Source organism: Mirounga angustirostris, unplaced genomic scaffold (assembly GCF_029215605.1).
Source record: "Mirounga angustirostris isolate CCGP_5_RB_7025 unplaced genomic scaffold, mMirAng1.0.hap1 SCAF_10, whole genome shotgun sequence".
In the NCBI taxonomy this organism is placed as follows: Eukaryota; Metazoa; Chordata; class Mammalia; order Carnivora; family Phocidae; genus Mirounga; species Mirounga angustirostris.
The window spans coordinates 13,160,915-13,173,443 of record NW_026991718.1 but is presented as its reverse complement, the minus strand read 5'-3'; positions in this window follow the sequence as shown (position 1 = coordinate 13,173,443).

The window sequence follows — 12,529 nt, the reverse complement described above, 5'->3', positions numbered from 1 at the left end:
TTTCTACAAGGGTCCTCATCTATCTCTTTTTTCTTTTTATTATTATTATAAGCCCGATTTAGACTTTTTTCTTTATACAAGGCAAATCTCATCACAATCAAGATTTGTCTGGACAAACCATCGTCCTTTTCCCTATTCCCTGTTTCTGTTTATGAGTATTGAATTCTGTTCTATTTCTCAAGGGCAAACGTATGTGCTTCTAGCCTTATTCCTAATATTTAGGAGCCTTTTACAGATATTTCCATCCTTTCTTTAATAAATGATGTAGAAACTGTTAACAACAAAATGATTTTTTGGAGAATTGCAATTCAAGATATGCATGCTATGGCAAAATTATAGGCAAGTTGGGAGAACAAAGGTAAGAAACACTTATAGAGGAAAGAGAGGGGTTGGGAGGGGCTATTATAAACAAAAAGTACATTGGAACTATGGGGAGTTCAAAGTGTAGTGGCTTTTCATTGGCAAGTTGTGGCTGTCTCTTCTTGGCTGGGCTGTTGCCAGGCAAGGAGAAAATCTTTCTTCCTCCTACAGGGGTAGTAAAGTACAGACTTCTCTCAATTGGGAATGCAAGATATGTTCTTCCTGTTGAGGTCTAAAATTGACAACCAGGGACAGGGCATAAAAGATCTTTCCCTTCTGGCCTCCTGACTCCTTTTTTTTTTTTTTTTTTTTTAAGATTTCTTTATTTTACAGAGAGTGGGGCAGAGGGGAGAGGATACATGGGGGGAAGGGCAGAAGGAGAGACTCTCAAGCAGACTCCCTGCTGCAGGGCTGGACCTGTAACCCATGAAATCATGACCTGAGCAGGAACCCAGTCGATCTCTTAACCAAGGCACCCCACTGACTCTTTTTTTTTTTTTTTAAGATTTTATTTATTTATTAGAGAGTGAGAGAGAGAGAAACAGCATGAGAGTGAAGAGGGTCAGAGGCAGACTCCCTGCTAAGTTGGGAGCCCAATGCGGGACTCGATTCCAGGACTCCGGGATCATGACCTGAGCCAAAGGCAGTCGTTCAACCAACTGAGCCACCCAGGTGCCCCCCACTGACTCTATTTTAAATGAGATTTCCTTTATTTAGTTTCACAAAGCTTACAACAACGGCTGGTTCTTTCATACTCTGAACTATGTGTAAGTTTAAACTCCTAACCCCTATGTAAAAAATTGGGGGAAGACTACGTCTCTTCAAATGCAAAAATCTCTCCTGCTAGTGTTATTACTTAAGCACCCCTTCCTCCAGTACTTCCTATCTAAACACACATATATGCACACACAAACAGATATTACCTTACCCTTCCCACCAATTCTGTGAGTTCTTGTCTTTGGAATTAGGAAGTTGGAGGAGAGGAGGGAGGTAACATTTTAGCTCTTACGTTTTTGTGTTTTTATAGCCAGGTTTGGAGAGGCTGCACTGGGGGCTATGGTAGAAGACATTTTAAATGGAAATCCATTCTTCTTCTACCTTGTTCTCTTCATCTTTGTTCCTAAAATGTAAAAGTTGAATGCTTTCAGATCAGAAGAAAAATATTCAAAGGATGAAAACCCACTTAAAAAATACTTGCTTTTATTTAACCTTAGAATAAATCTCTGTGCTACCTCAGTTTAAAGTGACAAGCTTATGGAGGCATAACAGTGAGCATGAGAAGAGAAGCAGAGCATTATATTAAATCAACTTGAAAAAGTTATGTTGATAGTACCTGAAGTATAAAAAAAACACCCTGAGTTAATATCCAGTTAACCTTATTTAGTTAAACAAAATGTAAAACAAAATATGTAGTGAAGTTGATCTTTAGTTCCATCTAAATTGCCACATAAAAATATTTGTAGTCTGCCATCATTTTGGGAAATTTTTTTAATAACAGACATCACACACTTACATAGGCATATAATAGTTTGTGACAGTGTATACTACTAAAAAAAGTACACACGAGTACCCCAAACATATTTGGGTTGAGAGGACTAGGATACAAACATGTCATAAGGGTTCCAAATCATATTTTCTTCACTTGGTTGTAAAATATGCCATTGTTTGAGACTATCCTTGCCAGATATTCCTATTTCATGTGTTTTGTTGTTGTTGTTGTTGTTGTTGTTTGTTTTTTAAAGCACAGACACATGCTATAACAGCAAATTCAGAAGAAATAGTCACTAAACTATCCCACCTATCCAGGCTATGAGCAAAAAAATAAACTCATGATCTGAAGTCTCTATGATTATAGTGTTTCTGTAATTTTATAAATTTTTGGAGTACATGTGATTTTTTTTAAATGGAAGTATTCAGATGGGGTTCCAGGATGACTCAGTCAGAGTGACTGACTCTGGGGTTTCCACTCAGGTCATGATCTCAGTCTGGGTCATGGGATTGAGCCCCAGGTTGGGCTCTGTGCTTAGCACAGAGTCTGCCTGAAATTCTCTCCCTCTGCCCCCCCCCCCCCCGCTCATGCTCTCTCTCATAAATAAATAAATAAATAAATAAATAAAATCAGTCTTTTTTAAAAAAGGGAAGTATTGGGACTTCTTCCCTGAACTTGATTTATAGCTGTCTATTCAGCATCACTACTGTGATGTCTAATAAGTGTCTCAAACTTAACATGCCCCAAACTGAGCTTCTGATATTTTCCCCCAAACTCTTCATCCAGGGCTTTTCATTTCAGTGAATGGTCACTCCATTCATTCAGTTACTTGGCTTAGAAATCTTGGAGTAATCCTTGGCCCTTCTTTTTTTCTCATAACCTGTAGCTGACACATGAACAAATCCTGTTGGCATTAGCTTCTCTTGCCAGGATGATTGCAGTAGAGTCCTAATTGGTCTCCCTGCTTTAGTACTTGCTGCCCTTCAGTCTATTCTGAACACATTAGCCAGAATGATTCTTTAAAATATGCCATAACACATCACAGCTCTGCTCAAAACCTTCTAAAGGCTTTCCATCTTACTCAGAGAAAAAAAATTCTTACTTTTATGTGTAATGATCTGACAATGATCTCTAAAGCCCTCTCTACTTATTTCCCTTTGTTCATTCTACTGAAAGCACACTGACTTCGCTGTTTCTTGGATACGTTTGGAATATCCCTGCCTCAGGGACTTTTTTACTTGCTTTACCTGAAATGTTTGTCTGTAAGGTATCTGTATAGATTGCTCTGTACTCTCTTCCTTGAGCTTTACTTAAATGTCACCTTGTTAGTGTGACTTTTTCTTCCTGCTAGCATTCATATGCCCCTTCCCTGCTTTTATCTTTTCCTCCTTAATACTTTGTTGTCAACATACTGTGTCTTTTACTTACTTATTTTATTTATTGTCTGCTTTTCCCACTAGATTTTAAACTCTTTGAGGGCAAAAGCACTTCCTATTTTGTTTATTACCATATCCCCAGTGCCTCGGTGCTTGACATAATAAACGTTAGTTGAAAACAAGAGTGAAAAATGCCAACAAGAGTAAGTATGTCTTAAATGCATCGCTCTGATTAAACTTTTCTTGAGGCATATAGCTATTTGTCCTCTTGGAATTTAAAGGTCTCTGTTATTCTTTGTTGCAATGTCTCCTAGATCCAAATATGTGAAGACAAAGCTTGGATCTAGAACAGTAACTATGTATCTTTCTTCAGAAATTTAGACATTAACTTGTCAGAATTCTAAATGTTTTTCTCTTTTTATTTTACTGAAGAGAAAAATCAGTTAAATAAAGTAAAACATGGATGTATAATCTTGAAAACTAAGTTATAAAAATACTTCTCAAAATTCAGTATCTTATCTCTGATCCCGTTTAAGATCTTTCTAAATAAAGTCAGTATGATAAATCAAAATTTCATATTTACTTACTTTTGTGTTAGTAGAAAAGAACTATTATTTTTATTTATTTTTGCCTTTTTACTTTTATATTTGCCCTTTAAACAATCTTTTAAACTTTATTTTTAAAAACATTATTTATTTTTGAAAAGTTAATATCTAGACATGGTACAAAATGCAAAGGATGAAAAAAAAGAAACAGTGAATATAAGTACCCCCACTCCTTTTTGCCACTTCGCTATCCAATTTCCCTCAATGGAGGAAACAATGGTTAACAATTCCTTTCCCCTATATGTTTCCATGAAAGAATAATATGTTATTATCAATAAGCATATGAAGTATTTTTAGTTGTTGTTAGTTTTATACCCATACTTCTTACAGAATACTTAATACATTCAGTAATTTATAATTTCAACATGTTAAAAATTTAAGATTTAGGGGCACCAGGGTGGCTCAGTCGGTTAAGCCTCTGCCTTTGGCTCAGGCCATGGTCTCAGGGTCCTGGGATTCAGCGCCAAGTTGGGCTCCCTGCTCAGAGGGGAGTCTACTTTTCCCTCTCCCTTTGGCCCTGCCCCCTGCTTGTGTTTTTGTTTCTCTCTCTGTTGCAAATAAATAAAATCTTTTTAAAAAATTAAGATTAAAAGGAGAAAAACATTTTAATCCTAAAGAAATGGAAACTTGAAGTCAAATGCATTTAATGAATTTGACATTTTGACTAAATTTATGGTAATTTTAAAGCAATTTTAGAAATTCTGACTTTTAACTTTAAAAATATTCTTTTTTTTTTTAAGATTGTATTTATTTGACAGAGAGAGAGACAGCGAGAGCAGGAACACAAGCAGGGGGAGTGGGAGAGGGAGAAGCAGGTTTCTCCCTGCTGAGGGAGACGAGCCCCATGCGAGGCTCAATCCCAGGACCCTAGAATCATGACCAGAGCCGAAGGCAGACGCTTAAGGACTGAGCCACCCGGGCGCCCTTTAAAAATGTTCTTAATACTACTTTAACATAACATTTAGATTTATATTTCAGTAAATATAGTTTCATAACATGCTTAATCACATTATCCATATGTCTCCTTAAAAAATCTTTGTGATTGATTCTGCTGCCTGGCTAATTGCCATTCCAATTTCTCCTTTATTTCACTGCTCTACATCCAGTAGCTTAATTTCTACTCATTTCTTTTGAAAGCTTCCAGTTGTATGTTTATACACGTCCCTTTCTTCTCTCTTCAGAGACTTTATCTTTCTTTGCTGTGCCCTGCTTCCTTTGACCAGAAAGAACACTCTTTTTTTTTTTTTAAGATTTTATCCATTTATTTGAGAGAGAGAGAGAGCGAGAGAGCATGAACGGGGGACAGGCAGAGGGAGAAGCAGACTCCCTGCTGAGAGGGGAGCCTGACGCGGGGCTTGATCCCAGGACCCCAAGGTAATGACATGAGTCTAAGTCAGATGCTGAGCCACCCAGGCGCCCCCAGAAAGGACACTCTTAAGAGTCACTGAGGATTTTGACAATTTTTCAGTTTGCATTTTTTTTTAAGTTTTTTTGGATTGCTAGCAGCCTTCTATCCTTGAAACCTTTGCTTTGTGTTGATACACCACCCCTTATTTCTCTGACCATACTAGTTCTCTTACTTTCTGATTCTGAGATAGAAGCAAACTCCAAAGTTTAGTCCATGGTCTTTTGCTCTTTCCTTCTGTTTTATATTCCTTAGAAACCTTTTCAATTTTCATGGGATCATCTACCATATCAAATCTATGGTTTTGGTACCAAATTATGTCTTTCTTAAATTCAAATTTCAATTGTATAACAATAATTCAAAAAACCTAATATTTATTAAATGCATAGTGTAAGTCAGGACATACTCCTTTTTTTTTTTTTTTTAAGATTTATTTATTTGAGCACGTGCGTGAGTGCGCACAAAAGAGAGAGAGAGGCACATGTGGGTAGGGGCAGAGGGAGAAATCTTAAGCAGACTCCACTCTGAGTGTGGAGCCCTACTCAGGGCGTGATCTCATGACCCTGAGATCATGACCTGAGCCCATGACCTGAGCTGAAACCAAGAGTGTCACTTAACCAACTGCACCATCCAGGTGCCTCAAGTCAGGAGATAGTCGAAGTTCTTTATCTATTTTAAATCATTTAATCCTTAAATAACTTCATAATAAGATACTATTTCATCATTCTTTTACACTTGAATTTAAATAACTTGTCTTTGGTCATAAAGAATCAGATTTCAAACCCAGGCAGTCTGCCTCAAGGCCAGAGGTCTTAACTGTTACAGTATACTGCTTTAATTTCCATATTGCTATGGGTCAATAACTTCAACTCACTATATCTAAAGTCTTATCAGTCTTCATTCACTCTCCTACCTGACATTTATTCCCTGTTATCAAATCCTTTTTTTTTTTTTTGAGAGAGAGAGAGAGAGTGCCAGTGAGTGTGCATGTGAGTGGGGTGTGTGTGGGGGGTGGAGGGATAGAGGGCAAGGGAGAGGGAGAGAAAGAATCTTAAGCAGACTCCCTGCTGGCGCAGAGCCCCATGGATGCCTTGATCCCATGACCCTGAGATCATGACCTGAGCTGAAATCAAGAGTCAGACACTTAGCTGACTGAGCCACTCAGCCTGCCCCACCCCCATTATCAAATCCTGTTGCTTCCTTCTCCTGAGGAGTTTTCTGACCTATTCATCCTTTTCCATTCTTTTGAGTCTCCATAATGTTATCCTTTCAGATGACCACCCCACAACTTCCCTGTAACTTAACTATTCTTTAATGCTTCATATTCTACCAACTAATATTTTTCTATTTTTTCATAGTCTTTCCTCTCTTAAGGTGCTCTCCTCTTATATCTATTTAAATCTTATCTATCCTTAAACTACAGCCTCTATAATGCTTCCATCAACTACTTGAACATTTTATGTCTTATGAATAACAATAGTGCATTCTTTTAAAATTCACTTATAAAACATTTATTATACTTGTCTATATTATCTATCCCTTCACTTTCCTAAGCTTGTACATAGGCATCATCTTAGAAACTTCTTTATAGTCAGTCTCTAAAGCATTTGATCAGTGTCTTGTATTAAAAATGACTTATTGCTTATATATCAAATATTAATACAGCATTTATTTTATGATTTCTTTTGTTTGGTTTTATGTTTTTATTGATAAATCTACTAAGTTTATAGCTTTTTTGTTTGTTTGTTTGCAGAAGAAAATATAACTAAATCCAATGGGGCTTTTTGGCATATTTTTGTTTTTGGCTGTTTCTTATTTATCCTCTTCCTCAGTATTGAGACCAGCTTCAAAGCAGAACCCAACTTTTTCCTCACAATGCTTTTAGAAATGCCTTTTATGACTAACACCTACTTAAATTGATTTACACACTTATTTTTTTTCTTGATAATACTGATTTTCAACAAAACTTTACACAATTATTTATGTGTACTTTCAGCTATAGGCAAAAATATATGTTGTACAAATTTATTTTTTCCTTGTCTTTTAAAGTTTGCTTCACAAAATAATACCTCACAAATCTACTGCCATTCTCAATGCTACACTTGGAAGGATTGTCCTCATCATTATTGTCATCATAATTATTAGCCATCAAAGGTCTTTATGAGTAGGATGACTTGGGATATGTGGACTTAGTGTCAATAATCAAAATTTGGAGGCTGCTTATTTGCAATGGGGCAAACAAATAATTCTTTTATAGCCTGCTAAGAGTCTTAGAGCTGGAACTTCATTTTCTAGTCACTTTAGTAGCATGTTGCTCAAATATTTCATATACTTTCACAAAATTTCTCTGCACATCTCAAATCTCCTTTTTTTGATATAACAAACTACAAACTTATTGACAGAAAGTTTTAATTTGCATGTGGCAGAATAATATATAAATTAACTCAGTGTGTAATTTTGACGTATATACTGATTTATTTCTCTAAAAACTAATTCACATGTCTTTTCAACCTCTTACTTCACAATAAAAATTTTTCTGACAGAAAAGAAATTTCTTTTCTTTTCTTTTTTGTTTTTGGATTCAAACAGTTTATTACTTCAGACACAGCAAAAGCCAGATCCCTGCTGGCAGAATAGAAATTTCTTGAAGTATAGGTATTTTGATTAGAATGCCACAGAGTTGGAGTTGGAGCTAGGTATTATTTTTGAAGGTGCTCTATACAAAGAAAGAGAAGTTTGGAGGTGGATACAAAGAAATAAAATGTAACAGCACCAACAATTCATCACTATACAATGTTATTAGTTGTATAGAGCTGAAAATATGTTTATCTGAAGAGATTTTAATGTTCTCATGCTATATTAAAACTCTTGTTAAGAAATGAGAAAGCATATGGGGCACCTGGGTGGCTCAGTCAGTGAAGTGTCTGCCTTCTGCTCAGGTCATGATCCCAGGGTCCTAGGATTGAGCCCCACATCGGGTTCGCTGCTGGGCGGGAAGCCTGCTTCTCCCTCTCCCCCTCCCCCTGCTTCTGTTCCTGCTCTCGCTCTCTCTCTCTGTCAAATAAATAAATAAAATCTTTAAAAAAAAATGAGAAAGCATAGTTTTATAAACCATTAACATTTTTACAATACTAACTTTAAGAACTTAATTCTTAGAGTAGTTTTGCATTTACAGAAAAATGGAATAGAATGTACAGAGTTCCTCCATCTCCCCAATTTTCTCGATTATTAACATTTTGCATTGGTGTGGTACATATGTTACAATTGTTGAACCAGTATTGATACATTATCATTTTGATTTATTTTTAAAGAATTTTTTATTTATTTGAGAGAGAGAGAAAGCATGAGCAGGGGGAGGAGCAGAGGGAGAAGCAGACTCTCCACGGAGCAGGGAGCCCAATATGGGGCTTGATCCCAGGACCCCGAGATCATGACCTGACCTGAAGACGGACACTTAACCAACTGAGCCACCCAGGCACCCCTTGATACATTATTACTACCTAAAGTTCAGTTTACACTGGAGTTCACTCTTTGTGTTGTACAGTTTTGAGTTTTGTCAGATGCATGATGCCACGTATCCACCTTTACAGTATAATACAGAATCTTTTCACTGCCCTAAAAATTCTCTCTGCTCCACCTATTTGTCTCTCTTCACCCCTGCCCCCTCCAAATTCGGAGAATCACTCATATTTTTACTATATTTAGTTTTGCCTTCTCCAAAATATCATATAGTTGGAATCATATATTATGTATTTGCAGACTGGTTTCTTTCACATTGCAATATGCATTTAAGATTCCTATAATCTTAACTTTTCTAGCAAAAAGTATTTTTCTAGTAAAAGACTTAAGTCTCAAATGTCTTAGGCCTTCCCTCTACCATTACATTTTCTTTTAGGGAAAAAGCAGTAATTATAGTTCACATAAAATTGTGGCTCTGTCCACCTTTCAACTACTGAAAGTTTTTCTCGTAGATTTTCCTTACGTGGAGTCTTCAAAGGAACTACACTGTCAACATTAACAAAAGTTTCTCTTTGAACAGAGACATTTCAAAGCATTTTAAGCCATGATAAAATGGTTCCAAAGGAAGTTTTATCTTTTATTTTGTTAGCAAGAGCTGCACTTAGGAGCCAAAATGCACCAGAGACTAAATGGTCAGCATTAAGATAGTGCTGTAAAAGTCTATGCTAAGCTTGGAAAATTTCTAGAAGTGGACATCAAAAACACTAATCAATATAAGGGAATATTTTAATGTGTTACCTTGTGATTTCTTGTATAATGAATGCCCTGTGATGTGCTGCATGGACATCAGAACACTATTAGTAATTCCCATTCTGTGACTACTTGAATGTTAATAATCATCAAGTATGTATTTAGACTGAGTAATTGTCTAGCACTTTGCCAAGTACTATGTGGGATATGCACATATGTATCATGGTTCCTGATTTAGAGAGTATACAAATTTAGTTGACAAAATCTAAGAGGCAAAACCCACTAAAGAACTAAAAGAATAGTTAGGAGATTTGAGATTTTGTTCTGACTCTTTGCATGATCTTGAATATGTCATGTAGCCTCATTTGGCTTTCAGATGTTTCCTGCTTTGGCATATTGTAATCACTAAAAAAACTTCTGATACTCTGTTGTTCTGCAAATGAAATACCCTGTGGGTTGCTCATTAGAAATAAAAGGAGAACTATAAAGAAAGAAAGGCATTAAATGTAAAAAACAAAGAATGTGAAATATTTTTAGATATTTTAGCAATTTTTATTTGCTATTAAAAGATGATGAAAAAGAAAAAGAATAAAGATTAGAGTAGTTATCATTTTTAAGGATTTTATTTATTTATTTGAGAGAGACAGAGAGAGAGCATGAGCGGGAGGAGGGGCAGATGGAGAGGGAGAAACAGACTCCCTGCTGAGCACAGAGTCCAAGGGGGGACTCCATCCCAGGACCCTGAGATCATGACCTGAGCCCAAGTCAGATGCTTAACTGACTGAGCCACCCAGGTGCCCCATTATCTTTCATACATCTCAAATATGAAGAATATAATCTGTTTCCTAATGCATCATTTCTTCATTTATTTATGCCCTCAATTTACACTTATTGAGAGCATATCACGAGTCTGGAACTGAACAAATGACCTCATTTCTATGAATTCTCTCGGTTATAAAGCTCAGAGCATATCACTCATCATTTTTTCTATACAGCAGGCATTTTTTTTTTTTTTAAGAGAATCTACCCACAGAATGTCTTGGGCCTAATTTATAAGGAACTGTCCCTTAAATTAATTCTTATTCTATATCAATAATAAAAGATGAACCATAAAAAATGGCTGCTTGGATTTTCTGAAGACTGTGATGAAGACAATCCTATGAATGTGACATATTTTCCATAAATAGATTTAAAAAGAGTTTTAATAGTTCTAATGTTTGTGATTATGAGGACTTGGGGAGCGGGGTAGGGGTTATTTCATTGCTTTTCATGGGACTAATGTTAGAGATACTATACATGGAATGTCTACCACAGCTCCTGTTACATAGCAAGCATGTAATTACTAGTAACTATTATTAATATTTCAAAAGAGACTTTCTCATCCCTTAAAGCTATAAGTAAAAAGATTACCAATAGATTCTCATGCCTTAAGAGATCTCACCTATGAGGCATGGGCTGAGGAATACTTATCTTTATGCATTGAAGTCTATCATATGTTTTGAATATTTACTTTTCAGGATACTTTCTTTGTAAGGAACAAGTTAAACTCTATACATGTTTGGGTCAATTTATTTTGACGTGTGTAATATATTGTGCCAGGTCCCATGGAAGTCCTTTTAATATAAACAAATTATTAAAAAGGAGGATATAATGTTTTTTTGTTGCAGTAAAATATACATAATACAAATTTACCATTTTAATGATTTTTAGGTATACAGCTCAGTGGCATTAAGTACATTCACATTGTTGTATGTAGTACTTTTGAACTTCACTTTATTTAAAAAATATATTTGTTCAGTTTTCCTTTTTTTATCATAAGAGTGACATCATAAATTCATAACAACAGAAGGGAGAAAACTCTCACATTTGCAATTCTTTCTAGTTTTTGATTCAAACTGATTTTATGTTAGCTGTGGCTAACACATTCTTACGTGTCTTTGAAAACTGCTTGGGTATTTGTTAGAACTTGGATGTAAAGTTCCTTTGCTTAACAGCTTTTTCTTACAAAGATAATACAACAGGAGAAAAATTTTAAATTGGGATAGAATTATGAAAGTAGCTGAGATTATACTTGAAATGCAATAAATTTACAAAATGCTTTGTAATCTTTAGGCATGGAAAAATAGGGCATATTGGTAAATTTGACAGTATGAAATATTGTTAGATTAAAATAGATAAAATACATTATTCAATTGAATAAACACTCTTTGAAGATTTGATGTACAAAGCACTTGGTAAGTATTGTGGGAGTTACAAGATATGGAGTTTTAATCTAATTGAAGGGAAAACATTGGCAGATAATACAGAACAGAACAATCTGAATGCTCTGAGGGTACAGAAATGTGAAAGATTGATTCTGGCTGGGGAGGGGAAATTTATGTGAAACACGTAGAACTTAAACCAAATCTTAAGGTTTTTAAAAAAGATTTTATTTATTTATTTGAGAGAGAGCACAAGAGAGACAGCAGAGGGAGAGGGAGAAAAGCAGGCTCCCTGCTGAGCGGGGAGCCAGATGAGGAGCTCAATCCCAGGACCCTGAGATCATGACCTGATCCTAAGGCAGAAGATTAACCACCTAAGCCACCCAAGTGCCCCATGATTTTTAGTAATTATAGATTAGGATAGGGGAGGGGAAGATTCTATTCAGAAGAGTATGAAGATGAGCAATTTTGTTTAGTTGGGGATTTATAAACTTGTTAATTACATATTTTATTATTAATATTTTATAAAATTATGAAGGATTATAGATTATAAAGAAAATATATTGAAGGACTTAATTCTCGTCTTATAATAAAATATTCTTATTTATTTTATATTTTGAAGTCCTTTTTAATTTTGAGAATTTGATTTGTGTTCAATAAATTAGAAGATTAAAAGAGGCTTTCTGAGGGGCGCCTGGGTGGCTCAGTTGTCGGGTGTCTGCCTTTGGCTCAGGTCATGATCCCAGGGTCCTGGGATCGAGCCCCACATCAGGCTCCCTGCTCAGCGGGAAGCCTGCTTCTCCCTCTCCCACTTCCCCTGCTTGTGTTCCCTCTCTCGCTGTCTCTCTCTGTCAAATAAATAAATAAATTTAAAAAATAATAAA